The sequence below is a fragment of the Vicugna pacos genome, unplaced genomic scaffold, assembly GCF_048564905.1.
Source record: "Vicugna pacos unplaced genomic scaffold, VicPac4 scaffold_20, whole genome shotgun sequence".
Classification (NCBI taxonomy): Eukaryota; Metazoa; Chordata; class Mammalia; order Artiodactyla; family Camelidae; genus Vicugna; species Vicugna pacos.
The window spans coordinates 71,667,304-71,694,300 of NW_027328741.1; the positions used below are offsets into that span (position 1 = coordinate 71,667,304).

At 46.8% G+C, this 26,997-nt stretch overlaps 5 long non-coding RNA genes across 10 annotated transcripts; all 5 read right to left on the bottom strand.

The window, feature by feature from the left end:
* Window positions 1-10: 10 nt before the first annotated feature.
* On the bottom strand, window positions 11-5,091 carry LOC140693926 (uncharacterized). Of its 2 annotated transcripts, XR_012069639.1 has the most exons (4): window positions 4,931-5,070; window positions 1,650-1,722; window positions 484-554; window positions 11-276 (listed from the first exon to the last, which is right to left on the bottom strand). It is a non-coding gene; the product is annotated as an uncharacterized lncRNA (long non-coding RNA). The 2 variants fall into 2 exon arrangements; XR_012069640.1 differs by lacking the exon at window positions 1,650-1,722 and having other exon boundaries at window positions 4,931-5,091.
* A 219-nt stretch (window positions 5,092-5,310) lies between these two features.
* On the bottom strand, window positions 5,311-10,391 carry LOC140693924 (uncharacterized). Of its 2 annotated transcripts, XR_012069635.1 has the most exons (4): window positions 10,231-10,370; window positions 6,950-7,022; window positions 5,784-5,854; window positions 5,311-5,576 (listed from the first exon to the last, which is right to left on the bottom strand). It is a non-coding gene; the product is annotated as an uncharacterized lncRNA (long non-coding RNA). The 2 variants fall into 2 exon arrangements; XR_012069636.1 differs by lacking the exon at window positions 6,950-7,022 and having other exon boundaries at window positions 10,231-10,391.
* A 219-nt stretch (window positions 10,392-10,610) lies between these two features.
* Window positions 10,611-15,691, bottom strand: LOC140693925 (uncharacterized). 2 transcript variants are annotated; one of them, XR_012069637.1, is made up of 4 exons: window positions 15,531-15,670; window positions 12,250-12,322; window positions 11,084-11,154; window positions 10,611-10,876 (listed from the first exon to the last, which is right to left on the bottom strand). It is a non-coding gene; the product is annotated as an uncharacterized lncRNA (long non-coding RNA). The 2 variants fall into 2 exon arrangements; XR_012069638.1 differs by lacking the exon at window positions 12,250-12,322 and having other exon boundaries at window positions 15,531-15,691.
* A 221-nt stretch (window positions 15,692-15,912) lies between these two features.
* Window positions 15,913-20,991, bottom strand: LOC140693932 (uncharacterized). Of its 2 annotated transcripts, XR_012069650.1 has the most exons (4): window positions 20,831-20,970; window positions 17,550-17,622; window positions 16,384-16,454; window positions 15,913-16,176 (listed from the first exon to the last, which is right to left on the bottom strand). It is a non-coding gene; the product is annotated as an uncharacterized lncRNA (long non-coding RNA). The 2 variants fall into 2 exon arrangements; XR_012069651.1 differs by lacking the exon at window positions 17,550-17,622 and having other exon boundaries at window positions 20,831-20,991.
* Window positions 20,992-21,210: 219 nt separating this feature from the next.
* On the bottom strand, window positions 21,211-26,291 carry LOC140693923 (uncharacterized). 2 transcript variants are annotated; one of them, XR_012069633.1, is made up of 4 exons: window positions 26,131-26,270; window positions 22,850-22,922; window positions 21,684-21,754; window positions 21,211-21,476 (listed from the first exon to the last, which is right to left on the bottom strand). It is a non-coding gene; the product is annotated as an uncharacterized lncRNA (long non-coding RNA). The 2 variants fall into 2 exon arrangements; XR_012069634.1 differs by lacking the exon at window positions 22,850-22,922 and having other exon boundaries at window positions 26,131-26,291.
* Window positions 26,292-26,997: the final 706 nt, after the last annotated feature.

Genomic DNA, 26,997 nt, shown 5'->3' on the forward strand with positions numbered 1-26,997 from the left:
TCCTGGTGAAGTCGACTTTATGGGAGACACGAAGAGAAGCTGGCCGAAAAGCTGGCTGCACGGATTGAGGAGAGATGCGAACACACTGATGAGAGATGTTGTGCTACAGTGGAGAATACTGGCCTGGAGACAGCTGTAGAGGATACCAGGCTCGAAAGACATTCATGAGACATATTGAACCTCGCTGATCCTGGCAGAAACCTACGGAGTGCCAACGTGGACTTGAGGAAGTTCCTCGATTCTCTGCTCCAAGAACGGGTCCAAGATCCCTGACGTCTAAAAGAGAAGAGATGGCCGAGATGATCAAAACGCTCATGTTCTTGGAAGAGGTCGTGAGAATCCACACGTCCCAAGGGGCATTTCCAAGCCCTTCAGACCAAAATGCAAAAAGCCCAGGGAAGCCTTTTCCCAGGTTGGGGCCTAGCTATCAAGCACTTGCTCTTCCCTCCCCTCTACTCAGGCATCCATTTGAAGGATCAGTACCTGAGCTGCAATGAAGCCAGTACGAGAATGGCAAGCCCCTCCTAGAACCAGAGTTCCTCCAGCTTCACACTCTGTGAACAACAGTGATCTCCTTAAAGGTCAAAGAGTCTCGACTGAAATATATAGGGATTGAATACTTACCTCCCACAAAGAAACGATGGCCTTCCACTAGATTCCGCAAATGCTGGGTTTATGTCTTCTCTGGGGTGAAGGGAGTGTGGTAAGTGAGGGGAATCTTTGACTGAACTTGAATATGTATTAGGCCTCCGTTTTTCAAGACAGTCTAGGTAAATATTAGAATCAGATAGTGAACTGAACTGTAAAAGTCGCCAATGACATTAAAGACACAGCTATGTGGACAGTCTTTCACTTGAGTCAAGCCCCCGGGGGCACTATATCATGGGGTGCAGACTTGGTTGCGTTCAATTGCTTTACCCAACATGATCAGATGGTTAAGGTTTCTCATCACTGATAGGAGAACACCTGGTTCTCAATAGCCTAGCATAGCTGCAGCAGGGTTCCCTGAGCTATAATGCCTCTAGGTGCTTTTGGATTCAAACCTAAATGTATTTATTTGGTTTGTGTTCTCTTGTATTTTCCTAGAGAGGGATGTTACCCCTTGAAATGCCAACACTGGCCAGTAGGTGTCATTGGGAGTAAAGGGCACCACATGCACTAGTGAATCCAAGGTTGGGGGTTATTTCATGTTTCCAATAGGTATTTCATGGTTCCTGTTGGTTTCGGAGGCTTCAACAGGAAAGAGTTGACATGACCCCTTTAACAGTTTGGACCGCTAGTTTGCATTCTATCTGTCTAGGTTTTCCTTAGTGCTGACAAAATGTTACCAAAATTGACAAGTCTGGCTTCTAGGTCGATTTAGTACGTTTCAAAAGTTAACTTCATTTTCGTATAACTCCCTAAACATGTAAGTCGTTTCTATTAAACTTGTTAAAGCCTGCAAATGAGATATCAACACAATGTCAAAACTGGAGTCTTCGGACAATCCCTCCCACCACGGCTGTATAGAAACAAAGAGCAAAACAAAAATCACATTTCTGTGAAATGAATCTGGAAAGTGTTGATTCATCGATGCCCAGTTGGCAGAGAAGCAGTGCGACCTGCGCTCACTCGCTCCCATGTACACAGCATGGGAAGTATCCACTCACCCAGCCCTTGGCACAGGACACTTGCCGAAGAGAGGTCTGTTACTTCCAAAGACAGGATGAGGCCTCAGAACACCTGGAAGCAGGAGAAGGCAAAGCAGGGAATGGAAACCAGTGCAGGGTCTGACCCCTGGTGATGGAGCAGCAAAGGTGAAACTCTCTTTAACTTGGACGCACACTCTCAAGTGGACAGGAGACATGGGATTGAAGGTGATGTGCTGAGTGTTAGAAGAGTGCACAGCAGACGCTTGGTTGGCAGAACTCAAAGAAACCAGCACAAAATATCCCCAAAGTTGATTCTGAGACCAAGATCCGAGCTGCCAAATTTGAGGTAGCAGAGGCAGCGGTCAGTGAGGAATAGGGCTATGGATGATGGCACACGATGGTTCTCAGGGATCTAGAGTGGGTTGTGGGATGTGGTGGGTCTATCAAGAGAGCAAACCCACCAGTGACACCAATGAGAAAGCAACTACACTGGCGTGCGCGGTTGAGATTATCTATATGTCCCATGGCTACACACAGTGAATCTGCAGGGCCAGGGACCAATTGGGCATTTGGCCAATAGAGCACGTGTGGGGCTGAATCATAGATATCATGCATCGGGTCTGAGGGATCCAGGGGGCCTTCACTTTGAAATCAGAATGAAAAGCCTTAGGATCTGCTACATTCATAACCTGCTCTAGGATTATGGTTTGATTCGAGGCACAGGGTGCGCAACAGCTCTCTGGTTGCCTTCGTGCACCCGTGCCACAAGGACGAGAGGACAAGAAAGAGAGGTCCAAGTCCACAGCGTGAGAAGTGGAGGCATTTCCTTCAGCATTATCTCCCAAAAGCCGATGCTACATTTTGGATGGCACCGGCACGGTACGGCACCGAGGACACCAAGGTCGGTCTGCGGGATCTTTCCAGCAGGCCCTGATGTGTGACATCCATAGATCTGCTTCCACTGGTGTTTCTGTAGACAGAGAAGCTCTGGGAAGGACTGGTTTCACTGGGACATTCCCGTGGCACTACAAAGCACAAACGCACTCTCAGTTGGCTGTTTTGGAAACACTCCAAAATGACACAGAGCAGAATGCAGAGCTGAGAACTTTAGAAGCTTCATTTCCACAAGAGGAAGTGTCCTGTGCACTTTCAGAATTGTGAGATAAGCGTAATCAAAAGGAGTTTATGCTAATCGAAATAGTATGGGGTGTTCATCCAAACAAAGGCAACACCAGCAATTGGAGGGGTACCAGGCAACACACACAGGAACAGGACATGGCATCAATGTCTAGGAGAAATTGTCCTCACAGGAATCCCATGGAATTGCGCAGAGCCAAGAGTCTAAAGTTTTCACTTAACAAAGCCCTACAAGTCTACATTAGATACCTGATATTACCTGACCAGTGGAGATGAAGAAGTACAGTAAAAGAAGCAGGAAGTTCCATTTTCAGTTCCAAAGAGATTGAAGGCCCAAAAGATAAGCTTTCACACAACTAGACTGCAAAACTCTATCCAGAGCAAGTATTGAAAACGGAGGTGAGGGAATCCCTGAAAAACAACAGTGTCTCAGAATCACAAAAGGCAGAATGCCAGAAAAGGGGAAGAGAAAGTCGAAAGACGAGCCAAATAATATCAGAAAACTCAATGGATGGGATCATATCAAGGCTAAGATTCAGTCCTAAGCAGACTACATAATGCAGAGGGACGCGTGAATGACTGTGAAGACAGGGGGACAGAAATCCCTCGTCAGAAACAGACATAGGAAAGCAAGTGCAAACCAATGAACACATTGCTGTTGAATCCTGGGGTAAGACAAGGCATGAAAGACTAGGATTCGTAAGAGTCCCAGATGGAAAAGCAAGAGAGAAAGAAACACAAAATTTCTGAAAAGTGATCTGTCGAAAAATCAGACTGAAACTTGCTGAAAGCCAAGAGAGAATCATCTATGCGAATTCAGGAAGTACACAGCATCCAAAGGAGGTGGAATCCCAATAGACCTACCAGCAGCTGAAGGAGTCAAATCAACAAAGTTCATGAGCATCCCAGTGATTTAAAATGCGCCTGGAGGAAAACAACATAGTCCCAAGACAACCTCCAGAGAGGTTTCAGCTGATATCTCGGCAGCCATATTGCAGGAGAGGGAGGAGTGCCAGGACATAGACCACATCCTGAATGGCCAAATGCTGCCATCTAGGGTAGAATAGGCCACATGACCGCCATTTCTAATAACGGCAGAGCTAGAGAATTCCACAGACCGGCCAATCTTAAAAGAATTCAGCAGTTCCAACCTTATCCTAAAAGAAAGGTTGAGAATCCTCCCCTGAATAGAAAAGCAGCAAGATGAAATGGAAAGAAGAAAACCAGTATTGGAAATGCAAGAAGAGCATGAGTGGCAGAAAGAAACAAGAAGAAGGCAAGGAGGACATCAAATCCCTAAAGATGGGAGAGGGAAGCAGGAAGTCCTAGGTGATTGGAAGCACTATCTTAAGTGAATCAGCTTATATGACTCTCTGTTGGAAGCCAACGGAGAGATGCATGGCCTGACGTGATTGCAAAACAAACGAGAAGCAGACCAACAAAGAATCAAACCAACAAACAAGCACCCAAAGGGTACGGTTGGCTGACAGATACCAAGGGAACCATGATTATTCGAAAGAAAATACTCAAGGTGATGTCAAGAATCATTCAGCCCGCATCGACCCAGTATCGCGGCTTGCATGTACTCAGCACACTTGTATTCGGAAATCAGAGGCGTGCATTTATATTCGTAAGTATTGATTCATAAGAGCATATCGTGACCTACCCAAATGCCGATTTGGAGTCAAATGGATTCCTAGTCCGTGATATAGACTTGCAAGTCTTCCAACAGGATGAATGAATGCCATATTCTACCCTACGTCGAGAAGAAATGGCATAAGCCTATCACAAAGACAAGTGGCTCTGCAAAAGTGTACTAAGTGCAAAAGAGACAGACAGTAAAGTGCACATTGGGGTTGGTTTCATTTCTAGGAATTTCAGCCCCCATGAAACCAATGGATCCATGTCCTGAGAGTGCGGGGGTTTCAGCAGAAATCAACCGACGGATATGTATTCCGGGTGTCCGGATGTTACAGGAACAATAGTTTCCTGTAGTGGGTCTCTGTGTACTGTGAACTCTTAGACAGTTTAAAGACGTGTGAAATAAATCAACTGAAAATGGACACACCTCCCTCCGTTTGTACTGTGCATAGAGATCTGAACAAAAGGGAAGAGGGAAGAACAAAGGCCCATGGGACGCTAGTGGGTAGAATCACATTTACCTTAGGAACCTCTCGTCGGGTGCAGCCCCTCCCCCAACACTGACAAGATGCAGCAGCCATTGGGGATGGCAGTTAGCGGTTGGATTCCAGGTGGAATGTTGGTGTGTACCGCGAGGCTTGTTGTGGCTGGTGGATCCTAGGTAACCGGGCAGAGTTCTGTGGGTGGATCAGTGTGATGGAGGGGCTGCCGCCCTCTGTGGAGCTTGGCTTAGGTCTTTGGTCCGGGAAGCTGTGTCAGTTCTAGATACTGCTGCTGCCCAAAGACCTGAGTTCACGGGTCAGTTTCCAGAACCTGAAAGGGCAGACAGTGGAAGATCTGCCTGTCATCAGCTTACTGGTGAGGCTCCGAGGTACTGTCAGACTTGCCCAGTCCTGGTGAAGTCGACTTTATGGGAGACACGAAGAGAAGCTGGCCGAAAAGCTGGCTGCACGGATTGAGGAGAGATGCGAACACACTGATGAGAGATGTTGTGCTACAGTGGAGAATACTGGCCTGGAGACAGCTGTAGAGGATACCAGGCTCGAAAGACATTCATGAGACATATTGAACCTCGCTGATCCTGGCAGAAACCTACGGAGTGCCAACGTGGACTTGAGGAAGTTCCTCGATTCTCTGCTCCAAGAACGGGTCCAAGATCCCTGACGTCTAAAAGAGAAGAGATGGCCGAGATGATCAAAACGCTCATGTTCTTGGAAGAGGTCGTGAGAATCCACACGTCCCAAGGGGCATTTCCAAGCCCTTCAGACCAAAATGCAAAAAGCCCAGGGAAGCCTTTTCCCAGGTTGGGGCCTAGCTATCAAGCACTTGCTCTTCCCTCCCCTCTACTCAGGCATCCATTTGAAGGATCAGTACCTGAGCTGCAATGAAGCCAGTACGAGAATGGCAAGCCCCTCCTAGAACCAGAGTTCCTCCAGCTTCACACTCTGTGAACAACAGTGATCTCCTTAAAGGTCAAAGAGTCTCGACTGAAATATATAGGGATTGAATACTTACCTCCCACAAAGAAACGATGGCCTTCCACTAGATTCCGCAAATGCTGGGTTTATGTCTTCTCTGGGGTGAAGGGAGTGTGGTAAGTGAGGGGAATCTTTGACTGAACTTGAATATGTATTAGGCCTCCGTTTTTCAAGACAGTCTAGGTAAATATTAGAATCAGATAGTGAACTGAACTGTAAAAGTCGCCAATGACATTAAAGACACAGCTATGTGGACAGTCTTTCACTTGAGTCAAGCCCCCGGGGGCACTATATCATGGGGTGCAGACTTGGTTGCGTTCAATTGCTTTACCCAACATGATCAGATGGTTAAGGTTTCTCATCACTGATAGGAGAACACCTGGTTCTCAATAGCCTAGCATAGCTGCAGCAGGGTTCCCTGAGCTATAATGCCTCTAGGTGCTTTTGGATTCAAACCTAAATGTATTTATTTGGTTTGTGTTCTCTTGTATTTTCCTAGAGAGGGATGTTACCCCTTGAAATGCCAACACTGGCCAGCAGGTGTCATTGGGAGTAAAGGGCACCACATGCACTAGTGAATCCAAGGTTGGGGGTTATTTCATGTTTCCAATAGGTATTTCATGGTTCCTGTTGGTTTCGGAGGCTTCAACAGGAAAGAGTTGACATGACCCCTTTAACAGTTTGGACCGCTAGTTTGCATTCTATCTGTCTAGGTTTTCCTTAGTGCTGACAAAATGTTACCAAAATTGACAAGTCTGGCTTCTAGGTCGATTTAGTATGTTTCAAAAGTTAACTTCATTTTCGTATAACTCCCTAAACATGTAAGTCGTTTCTATTAAACTTGTTAAAGCCTGCAAATGAGATATCAACACAATGTCAAAACTGGAGTCTTCGGACAATCCCTCTCACCACGGCTGTATAGAAACAAAGAGCAAAACAAAAATCACATTTCTGTGAAATGAATCTGGAAAGTGTTGATTCATCGATGCCCAGTTGGCAGAGAAGCAGTGCGACCTGCGCTCACTCGCTCCCATGTACACAGCATGGGAAGTATCCACTCACCCAGCCCTTGGCACAGGACACTTGCCGAAGAGAGGTCTGTTACTTCCAAAGACAGGATGAGGCCTCAGAACACCTGGAAGCAGGAGAAGGCAAAGCAGGGAATGGAAACCAGTGCAGGGTCTGACCCCTGGTGATGGAGCAGCAAAGGTGAAACTCTCTTTAACTTGGACGCACACTCTCAAGTGGACAGGAGACATGGGATTGAAGGTGATGTGCTGAGTGTTAGAAGAGTGCACAGCAGACGCTTGGCTGGCAGAACTCAAAGAAACCAGCACAAAATATCCCCAAAGTTGATTCTGAGACCAAGATCCGAGCTGCCAAATTTGAGGTAGCAGAGGCAGCGGTCAGTGAGGAATAGGGCTATGGATGATGGCACACGATGGTTCTCAGGGATCTAGAGTGGGTTGTGGGATGTGGTGGGTCTATCAAGAGAGCAAACCCACCAGTGACACCAATGAGAAAGCAACTACACTGGCGTGCGCGGTTGAGATTATCTATATGTCCCATGGCTACACACAGTGAATCTGCAGGGCCAGGGACCAATTGGGCATTTGGCCAATAGAGCACGTGTGGGGCTGAATCATAGATATCATGCATCGGGTCTGAGGGATCCAGGGGGCCTTCACTTTGAAATCAGAATGAAAAGCCTTAGGATCTGCTACATTCATAACCTGCTCTAGGATTATGGTTTGATTCGAGGCACAGGGTGCGCAACAGCTCTCTGGTTGCCTTCGTGCACCCGTGCCACAAGGACGAGAGGACAAGAAAGAGAGGTCCAAGTCCACAGCGTGAGAAGTGGAGGCATTTCCTTCAGCATTATCTCCCAAAAGCCGATGCTACATTTTGGATGGCACCGGCACGGTACGGCACCGAGGACACCAAGGTCGGTCTGCGGGATCTTTCCAGCAGGCCCTGATGTGTGACATCCATAGATCTGCTTCCACTGGTGTTTCTGTAGACAGAGAAGCTCTGGGAAGGACTGGTTTCACTGGGACATTCCCGTGGCACTACAAAGCACAAACGCACTCTCAGTTGGCTGTTTTGGAAACACTCCAAAATGACACAGAGCAGAATGCAGAGCTGAGAACTTTAGAAGCTTCATTTCCACAAGAGGAGGTGTCCTGTGCACTTTCAGAATTGTGAGATAAGCGTAATCAAAAGGAGTTTATGCTAATCGAAATAGTATGGGGTGTTCATCCAAACAAAGGCAACACCAGCAATTGGAGGGGTACCAGGCAACACACACAGGAACAGGACATGGCATCAATGTCTAGGAGAAATTGTCCTCACAGGAATCCCATGGAATTGCGCAGAGACAAGAGTCTAAAGTTTTCACTTAACAAAGCCCTACAAGTCTACATTAGATACCTGATATTACCTGACCAGTGGAGATGAAGAAGTACAGTAAAAGAAGCAGGAAGTTCCATTTTCAGTTCCAAAGAGATTGAAGGCCCAAAAGATAAGCTTTCACACAACTAGACTGCAAAACTCTATCCAGAGCAAGTATTGAAAACGGAGGTGAGGGAATCCCTGAAAAACAACAGTGTCTCAGAATCACAAAAGGCAGAATGCCAGAAAAGGGGAAGAGAAAGTCGAAAGACGAGCCAAATAATATCAGAAAACTCAATGGATGGGATCATATCAAGGCTAAGATTCAGTCCTAAGCAGACTACATAATGCAGAGGGACGCGTGAATGACTGTGAAGACAGGGGGACAGAAATCCCTCGTCAGAAACAGACATAGGAAAGCAAGTGCAAACCAATGAACACATTGCTGTTGAATCCTGGGGTAAGACAAGGCATGAAAGACTAGGATTCGTAAGAGTCCCAGATGGAAAAGCAAGAGAGAAAGAAACACAAAATTTCTGAAAAGTGATCTGTCGAAAAATCAGACTGAAACTTGCTGAAAGCCAAGAGAGAATCATCTATGCGAATTCAGGAAGTACACAGCATCCAAAGGAGGTGGAATCCCAATAGACCTACCAGCAGCTGAAGGAGTCAAATCAACAAAGTTCATGAGCATCCCAGTGATTTAAAATGCGCCTGGAGGAAAACAACATAGTCCCAAGACAACCTCCAGAGGGGTTTCAGCTGATATCTCGGCAGCCATATTGCAGGAGAGGGAGGAGTGCCAGGACATAGACCACATCCTGAATGGCCAAATGCTGCCATCTAGGGTAGCCTAGGCCACATGACCGCCATTTCTAATAACGGCAGAGCTAGAGAATTCCACAGACCGGCCAATCTTAAAAGAATTCAGCAGTTCCAACCTTATCCTAAAAGAAAGGTTGAGAATCCTCCCCTGAATAGAAAAGCAGCAAGATGAAATGGAAAGAAGAAAACCAGTATTGGAAATGCAAGAAGAGCATGAGTGGCAAAAAGAAACAAGAAGAAGGCAAGGAGGACATCAAATCCCTAAAGATGGGAGAGGGAAGCAGGAAGTCCTAGGTGATTGGAAGCACTATCTTAAGTGAATCAGCTTATATGACTCTCTGTTGGAAGCCAACGGAGAGATGCATGGCCTGACGTGATTGCAAAACAAACGAGAAGCAGACCAACAAAGAATCAAACCAACAAACAAGCACCCAAAGGGTACGGTTGGCTGACAGATACCAAGGGAACCATGATTATTCGAAAGAAAATACTCAAGGTGATGTCAAGAATCATTCAGCCCGCATCGACCCAGTATCGCGGCTTGCATGTACTCAGCACACTTGTATTCGGAAATCAGAGGCGTGCATTTATATTCGTAAGTATTGATTCATAAGAGCATATCGTGACCTACCCAAATGCCGATTTGGAGTCAAATGGATTCCTAGTCCGTGATATAGACTTGCAAGTCTTCCAACAGGATGAATGAATGCCATATTCTACCCTACGTCGAGAAGAAATGGCATAAGCCTATCACAAAGACAAGTGGCTCTGCAAAAGTGTACTAAGTGCAAAAGAGACAGACAGTAAAGTGCACATTGGGGTTGGTTTCATTTCTAGGAATTTCAGCCCCCATGAAACCAATGGATCCATGTCCTGAGAGTGCGGGGGTTTCAGCAGAAATCAACCGACGGATATGTATTCCGGGTGTCCGGATGTTACAGGAACAATAGTTTCCTGTAGTGGGTCTCTGTGTACTGTGAACTCTTAGACAGTTTAAAGACGTGTGAAATAAATCAACTGAAAATGGACACACCTCCCTCCGTTGGTACTGTGCATAGAGATCTGAACAAAAGGGAAGAGGGAAGAACAAAGGCCCATGGGACGCTAGTGGGTAGAATCACATTTACCTTAGGAACCTCTCGTCGGGTGCAGCCCCTCCCCCAACACTGACAAGATGCAGCAGCCATTGGGGATGGCAGTTAGCGGTTGGATTCCAGGTGGAATGTTGGTGTGTACCGCGAGGCTTGTTGTGGCTGGTGGATCCTAGGTAACCGGGCAGAGTTCTGTGGGTGGATCAGTGTGATGGAGGGGCTGCCGCCCTCTGTGGAGCTTGGCTTAGGTCTTTGGTCCGGGAAGCTGTGTCAGTTCTAGATACTGCTGCTGCCCAAAGACCTGAGTTCATGGGTCAGTTTCCAGAACCTGAAAGGGCAGACAGTGGAAGATCTGCCTGTCATCAGCTTACTGGTGAGGCTCCGAGGTACTGTCAGACTTGCCCAGTCCTGGTGAAGTCGACTTTATGGGAGACACGAAGAGAAGCTGGCCGAAAAGCTGGCTGCACGGATTGAGGAGAGATGCGAACACACTGATGAGAGATGTTGTGCTACAGTGGAGAATACTGGCCTGGAGACAGCTGTAGAGGATACCAGGCTCGAAAGACATTCATGAGACATATTGAACCTCGCTGATCCTGGCAGAAACCTACGGAGTGCCAACGTGGACTTGAGGAAGTTCCTCGATTCTCTGCTCCAAGAACGGGTCCAAGATCCCTGACGTCTAAAAGAGAAGAGATGGCCGAGATGATCAAAACGCTCATGTTCTTGGAAGAGGTCGTGAGAATCCACACGTCCCAAGGGGCATTTCCAAGCCCTTCAGACCAAAATGCAAAAAGCCCAGGGAAGCCTTTTCCCAGGTTGGGGCCTAGCTATCAAGCACTTGCTCTTCCCTCCCCTCTACTCAGGCATCCATTTGAAGGATCAGTACCTGAGCTGCAATGAAGCCAGTACGAGAATGGCAAGCCCCTCCTAGAACCAGAGTTCCTCCAGCTTCACACTCTGTGAACAACAGTGATCTCCTTAAAGGTCAAAGAGTCTCGACTGAAATATATAGGGATTGAATACTTACCTCCCACAAAGAAACGATGGCCTTCCACTAGATTCCGCAAATGCTGGGTTTATGTCTTCTCTGGGGTGAAGGGAGTGTGGTAAGTGAGGGGAATCTTTGACTGAACTTGAATATGTATTAGGCCTCCGTTTTTCAAGACAGTCTAGGTAAATATTAGAATCAGATAGTGAACTGAACTGTAAAAGTCGCCAATGACATTAAAGACACAGCTATGTGGACAGTCTTTCACTTGAGTCAAGCCCCCGGGGGCACTATATCATGGGGTGCAGACTTGGTTGCGTTCAATTGCTTTACCCAACATGATCAGATGGTTAAGGTTTCTCATCACTGATAGGAGAACACCTGGTTCTCAATAGCCTAGCATAGCTGCAGCAGGGTTCCCTGAGCTATAATGCCTCTAGGTGCTTTTGGATTCAAACCTAAATGTATTTATTTGGTTTGTGTTCTCTTGTATTTTCCTAGAGAGGGATGTTACCCCTTGAAATGCCAACACTGGCCAGTAGGTGTCATTGGGAGTAAAGGGCACCACATGCACTAGTGAATCCAAGGTTGGGGGTTATTTCATGTTTCCAATAGGTATTTCATGGTTCCTGTTGGTTTCGGAGGCTTCAACAGGAAAGAGTTGACATGACCCCTTTAACAGTTTGGACCGCTAGTTTGCATTCTATCTGTCTAGGTTTTCCTTAGTGCTGACAAAATGTTACCAAAATTGACAAGTCTGGCTTCTAGGTCGATTTAGTATGTTTCAAAAGTTAACTTCATTTTCGTATAACTCCCTAAACATGTAAGTCGTTTCTATTAAACTTGTTAAAGCCTGCAAATGAGATATCAACACAATGTCAAAACTGGAGTCTTCGGACAATCCCTCCCACCACGGCTGTATAGAAACAAAGAGCAAAACAAAAATCACATTTCTGTGAAATGAATCTGGAAAGTGTTGATTCATCGATGCCCAGTTGGCAGAGAAGCAGTGCGACCTGCGCTCACTCGCTCCCATGTACACAGCATGGGAAGTATCCACTCACCCAGCCCTTGGCACAGGACACTTGCCGAAGAGAGGTCTGTTACTTCCAAAGACAGGATGAGGCCTCAGAACACCTGGAAGCAGGAGAAGGCAAAGCAGGGAATGGAAACCAGTGCAGGGTCTGACCCCTGGTGATGGAGCAGCAAAGGTGAAACTCTCTTTAACTTGGACGCACACTCTCAAGTGGACAGGAGACATGGGATTGAAGGTGATGTGCTGAGTGTTAGAAGAGTGCACAGCAGACGCTTGGCTGGCAGAACTCAAAGAAACCAGCACAAAATATCCCCAAAGTTGATTCTGAGACCAAGATCCGAGCTGCCAAATTTGAGGTAGCAGAGGCAGCGGTCAGTGAGGAATAGGGCTATGGATGATGGCACACGATGGTTCTCAGGGATCTAGAGTGGGTTGTGGGATGTGGTGGGTCTATCAAGAGAGCAAACCCACCAGTGACACCAATGAGAAAGCAACTACACTGGCGTGCGCGGTTGAGATTATCTATATGTCCCATGGCTACACACAGTGAATCTGCAGGGCCAGGGACCAATTGGGCATTTGGCCAATAGAGCACGTGTGGGGCTGAATCATAGATATCATGCATCGGGTCTGAGGGATCCAGGGGGCCTTCACTTTGAAATCAGAATGAAAAGCCTTAGGATCTGCTACATTCATAACCTGCTCTAGGATTATGGTTTGATTCGAGGCACAGGGTGCGCAACAGCTCTCTGGTTGCCTTCGTGCACCCGTGCCACAAGGACGAGAGGACAAGAAAGAGAGGTCCAAGTCCACAGCGTGAGAAGTGGAGGCATTTCCTTCAGCATTATCTCCCAAAAGCCGATGCTACATTTTGGATGGCACCGGCACGGTACGGCACCGAGGACACCAAGGTCGGTCTGCGGGATCTTTCCAGCAGGCCCTGATGTGTGACATCCATAGATCTGCTTCCACTGGTGTTTCTGTAGACAGAGAAGCTCTGGGAAGGACTGGTTTCACTGGGACATTCCCGTGGCACTACAAAGCACAAACGCACTCTCAGTTGGCTGTTTTGGAAACACTCCAAAATGACACAGAGCAGAATGCAGAGCTGAGAACTTTAGAAGCTTCATTTCCACAAGAGGAAGTGTCCTGTGCACTTTCAGAATTGTGAGATAAGCGTAATCAAAAGGAGTTTATGCTAATCGAAATAGTATGGGGTGTTCATCCAAACAAAGGCAACACCAGCAATTGGAGGGGTACCAGGCAACACACACAGGAACAGGACATGGCATCAATGTCTAGGAGAAATTGTCCTCACAGGAATCCCATGGAATTGCGCAGAGACAAGAGTCTAAAGTTTTCACTTAACAAAGCCCTACAAGTCTACATTAGATACCTGATATTACCTGACCAGTGGAGATGAAGAAGTACAGTAAAAGAAGCAGGAAGTTCCATTTTCAGTTCCAAAGAGATTGAAGGCCCAAAAGATAAGCTTTCACACAACTAGACTGCAAAACTCTATCCAGAGCAAGTATTGAAAACGGAGGTGAGGGAATCCCTGAAAAACAACAGTGTCTCAGAATCACAAAAGGCAGAATGCCAGAAAAGGGGAAGAGAAAGTCGAAAGACGAGCCAAATAATATCAGAAAACTCAATGGATGGGATCATATCAAGGCTAAGATTCAGTCCTAAGCAGACTACATAATGCAGAGGGACGCGTGAATGACTGTGAAGACAGGGGGACAGAAATCCCTCGTCAGAAACAGACATAGGAAAGCAAGTGCAAACCAATGAACACATTGCTGTTGAATCCTGGGGTAAGACAAGGCATGAAAGACTAGGATTCGTAAGAGTCCCAGATGGAAAAGCAAGAGAGAAAGAAACACAAAATTTCTGAAAAGTGATCTGTCGAAAAATCAGACTGAAACTTGCTGAAAGCCAAGAGAGAATCATCTATGCGAATTCAGGAAGTACACAGCATCCAAAGGAGGTGGAATCCCAATAGACCTACCAGCAGCTGAAGGAGTCAAATCAACAAAGTTCATGAGCATCCCAGTGATTTAAAATGCGCCTGGAGGAAAACAACATAGTCCCAAGACAACCTCCAGAGGGGTTTCAGCTGATATCTCGGCAGCCATATTGCAGGAGAGGGAGGAGTGCCAGGACATAGACCACATCCTGAATGGCCAAATGCTGCCATCTAGGGTAGCCTAGGCCACATGACCGCCATTTCTAATAACGGCAGAGCTAGAGAATTCCACAGACCGGCCAATCTTAAAAGAATTCAGCAGTTCCAACCTTATCCTAAAAGAAAGGTTGAGAATCCTCCCCTGAATAGAAAAGCAGCAAGATGAAATGGAAAGAAGAAAACCAGTATTGGAAATGCAAGAAGAGCATGAGTGGCAAAAAGAAACAAGAAGAAGGCAAGGAGGACATCAAATCCCTAAAGATGGGAGAGGGAAGCAGGAAGTCCTAGGTGATTGGAAGCACTATCTTAAGTGAATCAGCTTATATGACTCTCTGTTGGAAGCCAACGGAGAGATGCATGGCCTGACGTGATTGCAAAACAAACGAGAAGCAGACCAACAAAGAATCAAACCAACAAACAAGCACCCAAAGGGTACGGTTGGCTGACAGATACCAAGGGAACCATGATTATTCGAAAGAAAATACTCAAGGTGATGTCAAGAATCATTCAGCCCGCATCGACCCAGTATCGCGGCTTGCATGTACTCAGCACACTTGTATTCGGAAATCAGAGGCGTGCATTTATATTCGTAAGTATTGATTCATAAGAGCATATCGTGACCAACCCAAATGACGATTTGGAGTCAAATGGATTCCTAGTCCGTGATATAGACTTGCAAGTCTTCCAACAGGATGAATGAATGCCATATTCTACCCTACGTCGAGAAGAAATGGCATAAGCCTATCACAAAGACAAGTGGCTCTGCAAAAGTGTACTAAGTGCAAAAGAGACAGACAGTAAAGTGCACATTGGGGTTGGTTTCATTTCTAGGAATTTCAGCCCCCATGAAACCAATGGATCCATGTCCTGAGAGTGCGGGGGTTTCAGCAGAAATCAACCGACGGATATGTATTCCGGGTGTCCGGATGTTACAGGAACAATAGTTTCCTGTAGTGGGTCTCTGTGTACTGTGAACTCTTAGACAGTTTAAAGACGTGTGAAATAAATCAACTGAAAATGGACACACCTCCCTCCGTTGGTACTGTGCATAGAGATCTGAACAAAAGGGAAGAGGGAAGAACAAAGGCCCATGGGACGCTAGTGGGTAGAATCACATTTACCTTAGGAACCTCTCGTCGGGTGCAGCCCCTCCCCCAACACTGACAAGATGCAGCAGCCATTGGGGATGGCAGTTAGCGGTTGGATTCCAGGTGGAATGTTGGTGTGTACCGCGAGGCTTGTTGTGGCTGGTGGATCCTAGGTAACCGGGCAGAGTTCTGTGGGTGGATCAGTGTGATGGAGGGGCTGCCGCCCTCTGTGGAGCTTGGCTTAGGTCTTTGGTCCGGGAAGCTGTGTCAGTTCTAGATACTGCTGCTGCCCAAAGACCTGAGTTCATGGGTCAGTTTCCAGAACCTGAAAGGGCAGACAGTGGAAGATCTGCCTGTCATCAGCTTACTGGTGAGGCTCCGAGGTACTGTCAGACTTGCCCAGTCCTGGTGAAGTCGACTTTATGGGAGACACGAAGAGAAGCTGGCCGAAAAGCTGGCTGCACGGACTGAGGAGAGATGCGAACACACTGATGAGAGATGTTGTGCTACAGTGGAGAATACTGGCCTGGAGACAGCTGTAGAGGATACCAGGCTCGAAAGACATTCATGAGACATATTGAACCTCGCTGATCCTGGCAGAAACCTACGGAGTGCCAACGTGGACTTGAGGAAGTTCCTCGATTCTCTGCTCCAAGAACGGGTCCAAGATCCCTGACGTCTAAAAGAGAAGAGATGGCCGAGATGATCAAAACGCTCATGTTCTTGGAAGAGGTCGTGAGAATCCACACGTCCCAAGGGGCATTTCCAAGCCCTTCAGACCAAAATGCAAAAAGCCCAGGGAAGCCTTTTCCCAGGTTGGGGCCTAGCTATCAAGCACTTGCTCTTCCCTCCCCTCTACTCAGGCATCCATTTGAAGGATCAGTACCTGAGCTGCAATGAAGCCAGTACGAGAATGGCAAGCCCCTCCTAGAACCAGAGTTCCTCCAGCTTCACACTCTGTGAACAACAGTGATCTCCTTAAAGGTCAAAGAGTCTCGACTGAAATATATAGGGATTGAATACTTACCTCCCACAAAGAAACGATGGCCTTCCACTAGATTCCGCAAATGCTGGGTTTATGTCTTCTCTGGGGTGAAGGGAGTGTGGTAAGTGAGGGGAATCTTTGACTGAACTTGAATATGTATTAGGCCTCCGTTTTTCAAGACAGTCTAGGTAAATATTAGAATCAGATAGTGAACTGAACTGTAAAAGTCGCCAATGACATTAAAGACACAGCTATGTGGACAGTCTTTCACTTGAGTCAAGCCCCCGGGGGCACTATATCATGGGGTGCAGACTTGGTTGCGTTCAATTGCTTTACCCAACATGATCAGATGGTTAAGGTTTCTCATCACTGATAGGAGAACACCTGGTTCTCAATAGCCTAGCATAGCTGCAGCAGGGTTCCCTGAGCTATAATGCCTCTAGGTGCTTTTGGATTCAAACCTAAATGTATTTATTTGGTTTGTGTTCTCTTGTATTTTCCTAGAGAGGGATGTTACCCCTTGAAATGCCAACACTGGCCAGTAGGTGTCATTGGGAGTAAAGGGCACCACATGCACTAGTGAATCCAAGGTTGGGGGTTATTTCATGTTTCCAATAGGTATTTCATGGTTCCTGTTGGTTTCGGAGGCTTCAACAGGAAAGAGTTGACATGACCCCTTTAACAGTTTGGACCGCTAGTTTGCATTCTATCTGTCTAGGTTTTCCTTAGTGCTGACAAAATGTTACCAAAATTGACAAGTCTGGCTTCTAGGTCGATTTAGTACGTTTCAAAAGTTAACTTCATTTTCGTATAACTCCCTAAACATGTAAGTCGTTTCTATTAAACTTGTTAAAGCCTGCAAATGAGATATCAACACAATGTCAAAACTGGAGTCTTCGGACAATCCCTCCCACCACGGCTGTATAGAAACAAAGAGCAAAACAAAAATCACATTTCTGTGAAATGAATCTGGAAAGTGTTGATTCATCGATGCCCAGTTGGCAGAGAAGCAGTGCGACCTGCGTTCACTCGCTCCCATGTACACAGCATGGGAAGTATCCACTCACCCAGCCCTTGGCACAGGACACTTGCCGAAGAGAGGTCTGTTACTTCCAAAGACAGGATGAGGCCTCAGAACACCTGGAAGCAGGAGAAGGCAAAGCAGGGAATGGAAACCAGTGCAGGGTCTGACCCCTGGTGATGGAGCAGCAAAGGTGAAACTCTCTTTAACTTGGACGCACACTCTCAAGTGGACAGGAGACATGGGATTGAAGGTGATGTGCTGAGTGTTAGAAGAGTGCACAGCAGACGCTTGGCTGGCAGAACTCAAAGAAACCAGCACAAAATATCCCCAAAGTTGATTCTGAGACCAAGATCCGAGCTGCCAAATTTGAGGTAGCAGAGGCAGCGGTCAGTGAGGAATAGGGCTATGGATGATGGCACACGATGGTTCTCAGGGATCTAGAGTGGGTTGTGGGATGTGGTGGGTCTATCAAGAGAGCAAACCCACCAGTGACACCAATGAGAAAGCAACTACACTGGCGTGCGCGGTTGAGATTATCTATATGTCCCATGGCTACACACAGTGAATCTGCAGGGCCAGGGACCAATTGGGCATTTGGCCAATAGAGCACGTGTGGGGCTGAATCATAGATATCATGCATCGGGTCTGAGGGATCCAGGGGGCCTTCACTTTGAAATCAGAATGAAAAGCCTTAGGATCTGCTACATTCATAACCTGCTCTAGGATTATGGTTTGATTCGAGGCACAGGGTGCGCAACAGCTCTCTGGTTGCCTTCGTGCACCCGTGCCACAAGGACGAGAGGACAAGAAAGAGAGGTCCAAGTCCACAGCGTGAGAAGTGGAGGCATTTCCTTCAGCATTATCTCCCAAAAGCCGATGCTACATTTTGGATGGCACCGGCACGGTACGGCACCGAGGACACCAAGGTCGGTCTGCGGGATCTTTCCAGCAGGCCCTGATGTGTGACATCCATAGATCTGCTTCCACTGGTGTTTCTGTAGACAGAGAAGCTCTGGGAAGGACTGGTTTCACTGGGACATTCCCGTGGCACTACAAAACACAAACGCACTCTCAGTTGGCTGTTTTGGAAACACTCCAAAATGACACAGAGCAGAATGCAGAGCTGAGAACTTTAGAAGCTTCATTTCCACAAGAGGAAGTGTCCTGTACACTTTCAGAATTGTGAGATAAGCGTAATCAAAAGGAGTTTATGCTAATCGAAATAGTATGGGGTGTTCATCCAAACAAAGGCAACACCAGCAATTGGAGGGGTACCAGGCAACACACACAGGAACAGGACATGGCATCAATGTCTAGGAGAAATTGTCCTCACAGGAATCCCATGGAATTGCGCAGAGCCAAGAGTCTAAAGTTTTCACTTAACAAAGCCCTACAAGTCTACATTAGATACCTGATATTACCTGACCAGTGGAGATGAAGAAGTACAGTAAAAGAAGCAGGAAGTTCCATTTTCAGTTCCAAAGAGATTGAAGGCCCAAAAGATAAGCTTTCACACAACTAGACTGCAAAACTCTATCCAGAGCAAGTATTGAAAACGGAGGTGAGGGAATCCCTGAAAAACAACAGTGTCTCAGAATCACAAAAGGCAGAATGCCAGAAAAGGGGAAGAGAAAGTCGAAAGACGAGCCAAATAATATCAGAAAACTCAATGGATGGGATCATATCAAGGCTAAGATTCAGTCCTAAGCAGACTACATAATGCAGAGGGACGCGTGAATGACTGTGAAGACAGGGGGACAGAAATCCCTCGTCAGAAACAGACATAGGAAAGCAAGTGCAAACCAATGAACACATTGCTGTTGAATCCTGGGGTAAGACAAGGCATGAAAGACTAGGATTCGTAAGAGTCCCAGATGGAAAAGCAAGAGAGAAAGAAACACAAAATTTCTGAAAAGTGATCTGTCGAAAAATCAGACTGAAACTTGCTGAAAGCCAAGAGAGAATCATCTATGCGAATTCAGGAAGTACACAGCATCCAAAGGAGGTGGAATCCCAATAGACCTACCAGCAGCTGAAGGAGTCAAATCAACAAAGTTCATGAGCATCCCAGTGATTTAAAATGCGCCTGGAGGAAAACAACATAGTCCCAAGACAACCTCCAGAGGGGTTTCAGCTGATATCTCGGCAGCCATATTGCAGGAGAGGGAGGAGTGCCAGGACATAGACCACATCCTGAATGGCCAAATGCTGCCATCTAGGGTAGCCTAGGCCACATGACCGCCATTTCTAATAACGGCAGAGCTAGAGAATTCCACAGACCGGCCAATCTTAAAAGAATTCAGCAGTTCCAACCTTATCCTAAAAGAAAGGTTGAGAATCCTCCCCTGAATAGAAAAGCAGCAAGATGAAATGGAAAGAAGAAAACCAGTATTGGAAATGCAAGAAGAGCATGAGTGGCAAAAAGAAACAAGAAGAAGGCAAGGAGGACATCAAATCCCTAAAGATGGGAGAGGGAAGCAGGAAGTCCTAGGTGATTGGAAGCACTATCTTAAGTGAATCAGCTTATATGACTCTCTGTTGGAAGCCAACGGAGAGATGCATGGCCTGACGTGATTGCAAAACAAACGAGAAGCAGACCAACAAAGAATCAAACCAACAAACAAGCACCCAAAGGGTACGGTTGGCTGACAGATACCAAGGGAACCATGATTATTCGAAAGAAAATACTCAAGGTGATGTCAAGAATCATTCAGCCCGCATCGACCCAGTATCGCGGCTTGCATGTACTCAGCACACTTGTATTCGGAAATCAGAGGCGTGCATTTATATTCGTAAGTATTGATTCATAAGAGCATATCGTGACCAACCCAAATGACGATTTGGAGTCAAATGGATTCCTAGTCCGTGATATAGACTTGCAAGTCTTCCAACAGGATGAATGAATGCCATATTCTACCCTACGTCGAGAAGAAATGGCATAAGCCTATCACAAAGACAAGTGGCTCTGCAAAAGTGTACTAAGTGCAAAAGAGACAGACAGTAAAGTGCACATTGGGGTTGGTTTCATTTCTAGGAATTTCAGCCCCCATGAAACCAATGGATCCATGTCCTGAGAGTGCGGGGGTTTCAGCAGAAATCAACCGACGGATATGTATTCCGGGTGTCCGGATGTTACAGGAACAATAGTTTCCTGTAGTGGGTCTCTGTGTACTGTGAACTCTTAGACAGTTTAAAGACGTGTGAAATAAATCAACTGAAAATGGACACACCTCCCTCCGTTGGTACTGTGCATAGAGATCTGAACAAAAGGGAAGAGGGAAGAACAAAGGCCCATGGGACGCTAGTGGGTAGAATCACATTTACCTTAGGAACCTCTCGTCGGGTGCAGCCCCTCCCCCAACACTGACAAGATGCAGCAGCCATTGGGGATGGCAGTTAGCGGTTGGATTCCAGGTGGAATGTTGGTGTGTACCGCGAGGCTTGTTGTGGCTGGTGGATCCTAGGTAACCGGGCAGAGTTCTGTGGGTGGATCAGTGTGATGGAGGGGCTGCCGCCCTCTGTGGAGCTTGGCTTAGGTCTTTGGTCCGGGAAGCTGTGTCAGTTCTAGATACTGCTGCTGCCCAAAGACCTGAGTTCATGGGTCAGTTTCCAGAACCTGAAAGGGCAGACAGTGGAAGATCTGCCTGTCATCAGCTTACTGGTGAGGCTCCGAGGTACTGTCAGACTTGCCCAGTCCTGGTGAAGTCGACTTTATGGGAGACACGAAGAGAAGCTGGCCGAAAAGCTGGCTGCACGGATTGAGGAGAGATGCGAACACACTGATGAGAGATGTTGTGCTACAGTGGAGAATACTGGCCTGGAGACAGCTGTAGAGGATACCAGGCTCGAAAGACATTCATGAGACATATTGAACCTCGCTGATCCTGGCAGAAACCTACGGAGTGCCAACGTGGACTTGAGGAAGTTCCTCGATTCTCTGCTCCAAGAACGGGTCCAAGATCCCTGACGTCTAAAAGAGAAGAGATGGCCGAGATGATCAAAACGCTCATGTTCTTGGAAGAGGTCGTGAGAATCCACACGTCCCAAGGGGCATTTCCAAGCCCTTCAGACCAAAATGCAAAAAGCCCAGGGAAGCCTTTTCCCAGGTTGGGGCCTAGCTATCAAGCACTTGCTCTTCCCTCCCCTCTACTCAGGCATCCATTTGAAGGATCAGTACCTGAGCTGCAATGAAGCCAGTACGAGAATGGCAAGCCCCTCCTAGAACCAGAGTTCCTCCAGCTTCACACTCTGTGAACAACAGTGATCTCCTTAAAGGTCAAAGAGTCTCGACTGAAATATATAGGGATTGAATACTTACCTCCCACAAAGAAACGATGGCCTTCCACTAGATTCCGCAAATGCTGGGTTTATGTCTTCTCTGGGGTGAAGGGAGTGTGGTAAGTGAGGGGAATCTTTGACTGAACTTGAATATGTATTAGGCCTCCGTTTTTCAAGACAGTCTAGGTAAATATTAGAATCAGATAGTGAACTGAAATGTAAAAGTCGCCAATGACATTAAAGACACAGCTATGTGGACAGTCTTTCACTTGAGTCAAGCCCCCGGGGGCACTATATCATGGGGTGCAGACTTGGTTGCGTTCAATTGCTTTACCCAACATGATCAGATGGTTAAGGTTTCTCATCACTGATAGGAGAACACCTGGTTCTCAATAGCCTAGCATAGCTGCAGCAGGGTTCCCTGAGCTATAATGCCTCTAGGTGCTTTTGGATTCAAACCTAAATGTATTTATTTGGTTTGTGTTCTCTTGTATTTTCCTAGAGAGGGATGTTACCCCTTGAAATGCCAACACTGGCCAGTAGGTGTCATTGGGAGTAAAGGGCACCACATGCACTAGTGAATACAAGGTTGGGGGTTATTTCATGTTTCCAATAGGTATTTCATGGTTCCTGTTGGTTTCGGAGGCTTCAACAGGAAAGAGTTGACATGACCCCTTTAACAGTTTGGACCGCTAGTTTGCATTCTATCTGTCTAGGTTTTCCTTAGTGCTGACAAAATGTTACCAAAATTGACAAGTCTGGCTTCTAGGTCGATTTAGTATGTTTCAAAAGTTAACTTCATTTTCGTATAACTCCCTAAACATGTAAGTCGTTTCTATTAAACTTGTTAAAGCCTGCAAATGAGATATCAACACAATGTCAAAACTGGAGTCTTCGGACAATCCCTCCCACCACGGCTGTATAGAAACAAAGAGCAAAACAAAAATCACATTTCTGTGAAATGAATCTGGAAAGTGTTGATTCATCGATGCCCAGTTGGCAGAGAAGCAGTGCGACCTGCGTTCACTCGCTCCCATGTACACAGCATGGGAAGTATCCACTCACCCAGCCCTTGGCACAGGACACTTGCCGAAGAGAGGTCTGTTACTTCCAAAGACAGGATGAGGCCTCAGAACACCTGGAAGCAGGAGAAGGCAAAGCAGGGAATGGAAACCAGTGCAGGGTCTGACCCCTGGTGATGGAGCAGCAAAGGTGAAACTCTCTTTAACTTGGACGCACACTCTCAAGTGGACAGGAGACATGGGATTGAAGGTGATGTGCTGAGTGTTAGAAGAGTGCACAGCAGACGCTTGGCTGGCAGAACTCAAAGAAACCAGCACAAAATATCCCCAAAGTTGATTCTGAGACCAAGATCCGAGCTGCCAAATTTGAGGTAGCAGAGGCAGCGGTCAGTGAGGAATAGGGCTATGGATGATGGCACACGATGGTTCTCAGGGATCTAGAGTGGGTTGTGGGATGTGGTGGGTCTATCAAGAGAGCAAACCCACCAGTGACACCAATGAGAAAGCAACTACACTGGCGTGCGCGGTTGAGATTATCTATATGTCCCATGGCTACACACAGTGAATCTGCAGGGCCAGGGACCAATTGGGCATTTGGCCAATAGAGCACGTGTGGGGCTGAATCATAGATATCATGCATCGGGTCTGAGGGATCCAGGGGGCCTTCACTTTGAAATCAGAATGAAAAGCCTTAGGATCTGCTACATTCATAACCTGCTCTAGGATTATGGTTTGATTCGAGGCACAGGGTGCGCAACAGCTCTCTGGTTGCCTTCGTGCACCCGTGCCACAAGGACGAGAGGACAAGAAAGAGAGGTCCAAGTCCACAGCGTGAGAAGTGGAGGCATTTCCTTCAGCATTATCTCCCAAAAGCCGATGCTACATTTTGGATGGCACCGGCACAGTACGGCACCGAGGACACCAAGGTCGGTCTGCGGGATCTTTCCAGCAGGCCCTGATGTGTGACATCCATAGATCTGCTTCCACTGGTGTTTCTGTAGACAGAGAAGCTCTGGGAAGGACTGGTTTCACTGGGACATTCCCGTGGCACTACAAAGCACAAACGCACTCTCAGTTGGCTGTTTTGGAAACACTCCAAAATGACACAGAGCAGAATGCAGAGCTGAGAACTTTAGAAGCTTCATTTCCACAAGAGGAAGTGTCCTGTGCACTTTCAGAATTGTGAGATAAGCGTAATCAAAAGGAGTTTATGCTAATCGAAATAGTATGGGGTGTTCATCCAAACAAAGGCAACACCAGCAATTGGAGGGGTACCAGGCAACACACACAGGAACAGGACATGGCATCAATGTCTAGGAGAAATTGTCCTCACAGGAATCCCATGGAATTGCGCAGAGCCAAGAGTCTAAAGTTTTCACTTAACAAAGCCCTACAAGTCTACATTAGATACCTGATATTACCTGACCAGTGGAGATGAAGAAGTACAGTAAAAGAAGCAGGAAGTTCCATTTTCAGTTCCAAAGAGATTGAAGGCCCAAAAGATAAGCTTTCACACAACTAGACTGCAAAACTCTATCCAGAGCAAGTATTGAAAACGGAGGTGAGGGAATCCCTGAAAAACAACAGTGTCTCAGAATCACAAAAGGCAGAATGCCAGAAAAGGGGAAGAGAAAGTCGAAAGACGAGCCAAATAATATCAGAAAACTCAATGGATGGGATCATATCAAGGCTAAGATTCAGTCCTAAGCAGACTACATAATGCAGAGGGACGCGTGAATGACTGTGAAGACAGGGGGACAGAAATCCCTCGTCAGAAACAGACATAGGAAAGCAAGTGCAAACCAATGAACACATTGCTGTTGAATCCTGGGGTAAGACAAGGCATGAAAGACTAGGATTCGTAAGAGTCCCAGATGGAAAAGCAAGAGAGAAAGAAACACAAAATTTCTGAAAAGTGATCTGTCGAAAAATCAGACTGAAACTTGCTGAAAGCCAAGAGAGAATCATCTATGCGAATTCAGGAAGTACACAGCATCCAAAGGAGGTGGAATCCCAATAGACCTACCAGCAGCTGAAGGAGTCAAATCAACAAAGTTCATGAGCATCCCAGTGATTTAAAATGCGCCTGGAGGAAAACAACATAGTCCCAAGACAACCTCCAGAGGGGTTTCAGCTGATATCTCGGCAGCCATATTGCAGGAGAGGGAGGAGTGCCAGGACATAGACCACATCCTGAATGGCCAAATGCTGCCATCTAGGGTAGCCTAGGCCACATGACCGCCATTTCTAATAACGGCAGAGCTAGAGAATTCCACAGACCGGCCAATCTTAAAAGAATTCAGCAGTTCCAACCTTATCCTAAAAGAAAGGTTGAGAATCCTCCCCTGAATAGAAAAGCAGCAAGATGAAATGGAAAGAAGAAAACCAGTATTGGAAATGCAAGAAGAGCATGAGTGGCAAAAAGAAACAAGAAGAAGGCAAGGAGGACATCAAATCCCTAAAGATGGGAGAGGGAAGCAGGAAGTCCTAGGTGATTGGAAGCACTATCTTAAGTGAATCAGCTTATATGACTCTCTGTTGGAAGCCAACGGAGAGATGCATGGCCTGACGTGATTGCAAAACAAACGAGAAGCAGACCAACAAAGAATCAAACCAACAAACAAGCACCCAAAGGGTACGGTTGGCTGACAGATACCAAGGGAACCATGATTATTCGAAAGAAAATACTCAAGGTGATGTCAAGAATCATTCAGCCCGCATCGACCCAGTATCGCGGCTTGCATGTACTCAGCACACTTGTATTCGGAAATCAGAGGCGTGCATTTATATTCGTAAGTATTGATTCATAAGAGCATATCGTGACCTACCCAAATGCCGATTTGGAGTCAAATGGATTCCTAGTCCGTGATATAGACTTGCAAGTCTTCCAACAGGATGAATGAATGCCATATTCTACCCTACGTCGAGAAGAAATGGCATAAGCCTATCACAAAGACAAGTGGCTCTGCAAAAGTGTACTAAGTGCAAAAGAGACAGACAGTAAAGTGCACATTGGGGTTGGTTTCATTTCTAGGAATTTCAGCCCCCATGAAACCAATGGATCCATGTCCTGAGAGTGCGGGGGTTTCAGCAGAAATCAACCGACGGATATGTATTCCGGGTGTCCGAATGTTACAGGAACAATAGTTTCCTGTAGTGGGTCTCTGTGTACTGTGAACTCTTAGACAGTTTAAAGACGTGTGAAATAAATCAACTGAAAATGGACACACCTCCCTCCGTTGGTACTGTGCATAGAGATCTGAACAAAAGGGAAGAGGGAAGAACAAAGGCCCATGGGACGCTAGTGGGTAGAATCACATTTACCTTAGGAACCTCTCGTCGGGTGCAGCCCCTCCCCCAACACTGACAAGATGCAGCAGCCATTGGGGATGGCAGTTAGCGGTTGGATTCCAGGTGGAATGTTGGTGTGTACCGCGAGGCTTGTTGTGGCTGGTGGATCCTAGGTAACCGGGCAGAGTTCTGTGGGTGGATCAGTGTGATGGAGGGGCTGCCGCCCTCTGTGGAGCTTGGCTTAGGTCTTTGGTCCGGGAAGCTGTGTCAGTTCTAGATACTGCTGCTGCCCAAAGACCTGAGTTCATGGGTCAGTTTCCAGAACCTGAAAGGGCAGACAGTGGAAGATCTGCCTGTCATCAGCTTACTGGTGAGGCTCCGAGGTACTGTCAGACTTGCCCAGTCCTGGTGAAGTCGACTTTATGGGAGACACGAAGAGAAGCTGGCCGAAAAGCTGGCTGCACGGACTGAGGAGAGATGCGAACACACTGATGAGAGATGTTGTGCTACAGTGGAGAATACTGGCCTGGAGACAGCTGTAGAGGATACCAGGCTCGAAAGACATTCATGAGACATATTGAACCTCGCTGATCCTGGCAGAAACCTACGGAGTGCCAACGTGGACTTGAGGAAGTTCCTCGATTCTCTGCTCCAAGAACGGGTCCAAGATCCCTGACGTCTAAAAGAGAAGAGATGGCCGAGATGATCAAAACGCTCATGTTCTTGGAAGAGGTCGTGAGAATCCACACGTCCCAAGGGGCATTTCCAAGCCCTTCAGACCAAAATGCAAAAAGCCCAGGGAAGCCTTTTCCCAGGTTGGGGCCTAGCTATCAAGCACTTGCTCTTCCCTCCCCTCTACTCAGGCATCCATTTGAAGGATCAGTACCTGAGCTGCAATGA